This window comes from Ostrinia furnacalis, unplaced genomic scaffold (assembly GCF_004193835.3).
Source record: "Ostrinia furnacalis isolate ACB-3 unplaced genomic scaffold, ASM419383v2 OfSCF5607, whole genome shotgun sequence".
NCBI classification, from domain to species: domain Eukaryota; kingdom Metazoa; phylum Arthropoda; class Insecta; order Lepidoptera; family Crambidae; genus Ostrinia; species Ostrinia furnacalis.
In genome coordinates this window covers 1,727-9,783 of record NW_021135846.1, presented here as the reverse complement: position 1 = coordinate 9,783, position 8,057 = coordinate 1,727, and the positions used below count along the sequence as shown (strand labels likewise).

Here is an 8,057-nt window from a genome sequence, read left to right as displayed (position 1 = left end):
GTATGAAAAATATCGCCGATACGTTCCTTGCTAATGCCTATGGCTTCAGTTATCTGTCACAGCTTAATTCGCGGATCTCTAAAGCAAGATTCTTTAAATTTTCATTATTTTATTCGTTAATGGCGAAATCTGGCCGCCCTGACTTGCGGTCATCTTTTAGCGACTTCCTGCCATGCTTGAACTATCGGATCCAATCTTTCATGGTGGCAAATGAAGGCCCAGACTCCCCATAAACTGTAGACATCTCTTCAAATGTAACCGTCAGCGTTTTGTCCCTCTTTTGGAGGAAGTTTATGACAACTGTGTACTTCAATTTCGTATATTGCGCGGATGACTGAGACTTGATGATGTTTACGGATTAATTACTAAATGTGTGATGACGCTAATGGAATGAAACTTTGTACATATACTAAGGAGATTATTGGCAAATTAATTAAATTTAGTGCGAATCAATAATAACACTTGAAGATACTTAGGCTCAAAACTTTTCAGCCGCCCCTCGTATGTAGCAAAATAGTCTACTAAATACTNTTGTTAGGATTATGGCCAAAGATGTCCTAAAACTCCTGCGAAGTTGTGACTCGACGCTGGTTGTCGAGCGCCGTGAACATTTTTGGCACCCATCGCGTGCACCCCTATTTCATGTGCAAATGAGTATGAAAAATATCGCCGATACGTTCCTTGCTAATGCCTATGGCTTCAGCTATCTGTCACAGCTTAATTCGCGGATCTCTAAAGCAAGATTCTTTAAATTTTCATTATTTTATTCGTTAATGGCGAAATCTGGCCGCCCTGACTTGCGGTCATCTTTTAGCGACTCCCTGCCATGCTTGAACTATCGGATCCAATCTTTCATGGTGGCAAATGAAGGCCCAGACTCCCCATAAACTGTAGACATCTCTTCAAATGTAACCGTCAGCGTTTTGTCCCTCTTTTGGAGGAAGTTTATGACAACTGTGTACTTCAATTTCGTACATTGCGCGGATGACTGAGACTTGATGATGTTTACGGATTAATTACTAAATGTGTGATGACGCTAATGGAATGAAACTTTGTACATATACTAAGGAGATTATTGGCAAATTAATTAAATTTAGTGCGAATCAATAATAACACTTGAAGATACTTAGGCTCAAAACTTTTCAGCCGCCCCTCGTATGTAGCAAAATAGTCTACTAAATACTGATTCATTATAACCAAACCGCAATCAAAAATATGCTGTCAGTAAAAAGTTATGACTGAATGAAAAGTCATGTTTTTTACCTTTTCATCCGAAAAATGTTCTTGATATCATTCTATCCATCGCACATTTTGGATTAATCTATGCATGTTATGTCATGTCGCTTAGTGTGCCGTGTTAGATTCTCGCTAAAAGAAAAAAAATAAGCTCAGAAGAAAGACAACAATATTGGAATTATGGTCGGGTGGTCGCTGCTCCGCCCCTATTGGTTGTAGAGTGATGTTATATAACCATCCTTGATAAATGGGCTATCCATAACAAAAATATTTTTTCAAATCGGACCAGTAGTTCCTGAGATTAGCGCGTAAACTACTACAATTTTTCATACGGTCATAACTTTTTACTGACAGCTTATTTTTTTTTCGTCCCATACTGAAAGTTAATCTCTATTTAATGAACTAGGTATAAGCCAATATAGGTCTCATTAGTGGTGGACATTTGGACCACTTTTGGTCATTGTCCTTTACATTCGTTTTGTAGAATAGCTCAAATACTAATAATACAATGCAAATACAACATACCTTAACGACCTGGTTTTTCTTGTGTTGGAAAATAACTGAAAAAGAAGTGAAAAAAGTCATGTTTTTTCTAATTAAATCCATTCTTACTCCCTTAATACTTGTATCTGTTTTCTACTTCTGCTAATAGATAATTTTATTGGCTATCGCATGATATAAAATTTTTGCTTATTAGTGTTAAGCTAGCCACGCTATCACTTGTTTTTGAAGGAAAAGGTGAAAACTTAAAATTCAAAACTTAAATCCTTGCAATTTTGCAAGAAATGGGTCAAGCTCCAAAGGGTTATGCCCACTTAGTATGGGACCTTTGGCCTGAGGTGGACAGACATTACAGCATGTAATTTGTTATTTATTAAATAGTCTATACCAATAAGAAACAGAATATAAATATCATTTTGTATCCAAGTCCTTAAAAAAATGTTTTTTGCTTAAGACTAGAAAGGTTAGAAGCAAAATAAAACACCATTTTTTTTTTATTATTATTATTTTAATCTGACTCATGGGTCAATAAAATATTGTCTAGGAACTAGGCAGGTGGAAATACATGTTCCTGATATCTTGCCCAGCTCAAAAACCACTAAATTGTCATAACATGAGCACAGCGACCTACTGTTATTCGGCCAATATAAGGGCAAATGAATCCTCGTCCCATCATGTGTTTGTTGGGGCTCCACAGCATATGTAGCAGCTCGATCAGCTCACTGCCATCAGGGATGACATATTTGGTCAGATCCCCGCAGCTGAAACAAAGAAATTAATTATGGTATCATTCAAAATTCATTCTTTAAGATATTGAGATGTGATGTCAATTTTTATCTATCAGTAAGAAGTATTTGTATAGAAAAAAATATACACTTTGTTCAAATATATCAAGCCAATGTCTTTAATAAAATATAATGAAAATAATTATAAAAAAACTTACTTGACGAGGTGAAATCTGTTCCATTATTACATTATTTTCGAATATGTGATTCTCTTTCCGTGTTAATATGCAGTCTATGGAACGTATTTGTAACAAAGATAATCCACGTTAACTGTGACCAGTGCTAGTGGTTGCTTCTTCATTTGAAATATTATTTGTCCTTGATTGGTGCAGAGCCACACCGTGGCCACGGTCCAACATGAGTGACAACATACACTGCTGTTATCAATCTAAAAAAAAAGTTTTATTAGGATTATGGTAATCTACGGTAAAGGTAGTTGATCAAATACATTGTAAAAGGTATTCAACAAGTCCACACGCTCATTCAATAACTTACCAGCTGAGGAGTCATCCACTGACATTATAACCAACTGAACTTAATAAGCTCTAGGCTATGTCGCCTCCTCTGCATCATGTCAGCTATACAATTGATACATATCATAGGTTCCTCATGAGATTGAGGAATTGCTGGTTGCATTATCCAAAATCGGGCTGGGGTTAACATTGGGGCTCGGGTCGGAGTCCATACGTAAGCCGTGGTCGGCGTTTAGGCAAGGTTCGATGTCCGAAAGTGAGCCATTGATCATTGGTTGAGTGAGATTCGTAGTTCGAGAGTATGCCAGGGTCATCGGGAAGGGAAGCATCGAGGACCATGGTCAAAAAAATTAAGTCGTCAAAAGGGAAACTTATACAACACTCTTCTGCTTTTATTTTGGCAAAGACTTGGTTTTGAGAACTAAACAACACTCACGATGAAAAATACAAAACAAAGAGCATGACAGATAACAGCTGTGACAATATTTTCAGTGTTGCAATGCTAATAATGTGGTGATGAATAAAAATAATCGATATAAAAATCAATTATATTTTTTGATAACTCGAAAAAAGTAATTAATAAGGTGTGTGTGAAATAAGGTTTCATTTAGTTATTTAAATATTTTTGGTTGTGTTATTAGAATATTAAAAAGGTATTATAAATGTCATTTTAATGAATACGTATTTAAAAAAATACTAATTGTCATAGTCGAAAAACAATCGATATGAATCGATTCTTACCGATAAGATTCATTTTGGCAACACTGAATAGAGTGTTAAAGACAGGAAGTTGTAATTATCGCATAAAGTACTATTTAAATTGGATTTTCATAAAGGCAAATTGATACAAAGTTACACTAAGTGACTACTTTAAAAATTAATTAAAAAATTTTGGCAAATTCATATTTTCATTAGCAGCTTGTCCACGCCAGGCCAGAAATGAACATTGTCCTTTGAAGTATTTTCATCGATAAAATTGTTCATATATTATGCCCTTAGAGTAGGCGCAAACCGTTGAGTTTTAGTTGGCCGATAGTTGTGCCCGATTTTAAATTGTATGAAGAATCGGCCAAATCGAATCGGCGTAGTGTTCATTAAAACTCATTTATTTCTGTAAATAGGCTTAAAAAAGCACTTTTACACGTCCCAGTATTAACCCTACCACTGCTTCAGGACAATAAATGGGCCAGTGCTGAGAAGAAGCAGCGCAAGAAACTAAGTCACTATTGTCAGCCTCTTTTTCAAAGGTTTAGATGCTTTAAAATCTACAAAGTTATAAATATTTATGCGAGCTAGGCAGTAACGTATCCCAAACATTTTTATCTTTTAAATAATCATCGACTTTATAGTAGCCCTTTTTCATTAAGGTACTTTTAATATGTGCTTTGAATTTATGAATGGGTAGTTCTACAACAGTTTGTGGTAATTTATTAAAGAATTTAATACATTTTCCCATGAATGAATTACCAATCTTATGCAATCTGAAATTTGGAACGGCAAGTTTAGTTTTGTTTCTTGTATTAAAGTTATGCAAATCGCTCTTTTTCGTGAATTGCTCTATATTTTTGCGGACATATAAAAGGTTTTCATAAATGAACTGTGAACTTCCATACATGCCCCTACTGATCAACTGCCCGACTAAACTATCGGCCGACGAAAAATCAACAGTGTGCGCCTACTCTTAAAGTTTGAGCACTACATGCCCGGACACACTGTATATGCGTACTCATTGGTGAAATTTCCTTGTTTATTGCCAGGTCATATAAAAAAATGTGACATGTTTCAATACGTCATATTCATTAATCATAGTACCTAAAATTTGTAACGTTTAAAACTATTCATTTATTGTTAATAAAGTCTGATTGTGAGATATGGAAAACGGTGTTAAAATAATTGACAGAAAAGGGGGGAAAGTTTTGCTTTATGAAGGCTATCAATTTTATAGGAAAAAATATTACGCCAATAAAACGGTCTTATGGAAGTGCAAAGAAAAAAAACTTAAATGTAAAGGATCTATCACTGTAAATGAGGTAAGTTCCTATCTACCTAAACATCATCATCATTTCAGCCACAGGACGTCCACTGCTGAACATAGGCCTCCCCCAATGACTTCCACATCGCATCGTATTATTCAGTAGTTTTTGCGTGAAAGAATAACAAACATCCATACATATTCACATCCTCACAAAGTTACGCATATATAGTATTAGTAGAAAATAGGATAGTAAGGTTTAAAGGACAGACTTTTTCAAAACGTGATTATTATTATATATATATGCTCTGAAAATGTATTGAAATTTTTATATTAAGCTTTTATTTCAAATATTTTACAGCAAATGGTTGTACAGGCTATACGACAAAATACATGCATTAAAATACCCTTTCAAAATGATATTGTCCTTGCGTTAAATGATGTACGACATGCTGCAGAAAAAACTGACACACCAATACCACAACTTTATGAAGATGTCGAAAATAAGTGGCAAGGAAAAGGATTTGACTTAGTTGCACCTTTACCAAAATTCGAAAATGCTAAACATGCTTTCTATGATGCACGAAATAATTTTTCAAAAGTAAACAAAATAAATTTTGATGAAGTCCAGGTCCCAATGCAGCACTCAGAATTCATTTTAGCGGATTATTATGATGGAAGCACCAAGATTTTAGTATTTTGCAAGAATGATGATAGGGCCTTAATTGATAATGTCACAGAAATATTTGCAGATGGAACTTTTCAGTCTTGTCCATCGCCTTTTGTTCAATTATTTATTATCCATGCTGAATTGGGTAGTACAAATACTACGACAAAAGTAAAACCGATAATTTTTGCTCTACTTAGTGACAAAAACACCGAAACCTATGTGATACTATTTAGACTACTAAAATCGCAGCTGCCAAATTGGTCTCCATGAAAGTATCACTGCGACTTCGAACTTGCAGCTTTAAAAGCTGTTTTAATAGTTTACCCAGATACAACCGTGGTTGGTTGTTATTACCATTGGTCGCAAGCCATGTGGCGAAATGCAAAAAGAATATTTGGTCTTAAAAAGACTAAACCAGCCAAGAGATTAGTTGGTTTGTGTTCAGTATTACCTTTATTGCCCAAAGATAATCTTCGGGGTGGCTATATATTAAGACGCAGTTTGCCTGTGCTGAAAATAAAAATATTAACCCTCGCTGTACGAGGTGGGGTGTGACACACCCCAGTCCTTTAAAAATAGCCACAATTTTAAAAATTTGCAAGTGCTGAATTTGAAATTCTCAGTAGCTGGAATTATGAGACTGCTGCTTCGATCAGCGTTGCAAAATCAGTCCAGCGGTGACTACCAACTGAGTTACATGCCTTTAAAGTGCGTGTGGGTGTCACACACCCCACCTGGTACGGGACGTTGTTAAAAAGTTAAAAAAAAATCTGACAGTTTTGGTGTAATTTATATATTTTTAGCTTTGTCAATTGAATAAAATTCAATACAAATAATATTTTTCGTGATTTTTACGGTATCTGAAATTTTCAAGCACTTTTAGTCAAATGAGATGACTTTTAGTGCGAATCTGGAAGTTTAGTACTGAGATCNGACAGTTTTGGTGTAATTTATATATTTTTAGCTTTGTCAATTGAATAAAATTCAATACAAATAATATTTTTCGTGATTTTTACGGTATCTGAAATTTTCAAGCACTTTTAGTCAAATGAGATGACTTTTAGTGCGAATCTGGAAGTTTAGTACTGAGATCCGAAGATGTATGTGAACATACACTTATGGGCTACAATTTATACTTGGTGATACAATTTATGGGCTACTGAAATGGAATAACATATTTTATAAATAAATAAAATTGTTACGCTCCCATTTTATGCATTGAGCATACTCATTTTTTTTCATTAGAATTGTGGTAAATTGAAAACCGATGATCAAAACAAATTTATACCCTTCCAGTTTTTAATTTACTTTTAAATTATAAGTAAATACTTGTTCTTTGTTAAATAAAAACGATTGTCATAATTTAAGGCACTAATTAAAAATTATACATAGGAAACTGATTTCTAAATTACAAGAACAACGGAAATTGTGTTTTTTTGTTTTTTTATGATAAAAATGTTATAATACATATTTTCAGCTCAGAGCATTTCTTAAACCTAATTAGCATACGTAAATAATCAATATTAAATATTAAATTCCACCTAAAAAAATGTTGAATGAAAATTTTATCACTTTGTATATTGGGGTGTGTCATACCCCACCTGGTACGGGACGTAACTTTTAGTCACCTCGTACACGGAGGGTTAAGAGATTCCTGAATTACGTTGAAGAGCAATGGTTTGCTAAAGATACCTGGAAGGTTATGAGTGTTTTTGCAGAACGACACAGAACTAACAATGTAGCAGAGTCATTACACGGCAAACTAAATAAAATTAATAACAAGTCGAACAGTAACCTGTTGCGATTATTAAATTTGTTAACCACATTAACTAGCATTGATTGCAAGAAACGTGTCAAATCAAGGCGAAAATCATTCATTGAGAATGATGATTATATTAGAGACATACAAATGGAGCTAGTTACTGGTGAAATTTCAGTTGGTGTGGCACTGGAAAAATTAAGATAAAACTTTCAATTTTATTCCAAGAAGAAAATTTATTTTATTTTATTTTATTCCCAATTATTTTTTAATTAAACTTGATGTAAAAAAGAATAGACTTTCTATTTTATTTTATCGATTTTTGTGACATGCAACGTTTACCACTGTGCGGTGGGACTATGGTTAAAATAAATTACCCGTAGACCCACTGGCAAAAACTGTTCAGAACGGTGGGACAACGGGTAAAAAAAAATTACCCGTGGACCAGCGTTGCCAGACGTCCCGATTTTGGCGGGACGTCCCGATTTTTAAATAAAATTTATACGTCCCGCGCGGGACAGGCTCGGTCCCGCTTTTCGGAGAGAGACATTCACTTCACCAGACTATTGTTTGAAACGCCATATTATTCTAAAGAACAAGTTTTTTTTATTTCGATTTTGGTTTATTTTTAAATTTTTTATTCTAAAGACGAATTTAACGA

At 34.4% G+C, this 8,057-nt stretch overlaps 1 long non-coding RNA gene across 1 annotated transcript; it reads right to left on the bottom strand.

The window, feature by feature from the left end:
• Positions 1-2,223: 2,223 nt before the first annotated feature.
• Positions 2,224-3,476, bottom strand: LOC114361343 (uncharacterized). Its single transcript, XR_003656586.1, has 3 exons — positions 3,018-3,476; positions 2,681-2,910; positions 2,224-2,498 (listed from the first exon to the last, which is right to left on the bottom strand). It is a non-coding gene; the product is annotated as an uncharacterized LOC114361343 (long non-coding RNA).
• Between the last annotated feature and the right edge of the window lie 4,581 nt (positions 3,477-8,057).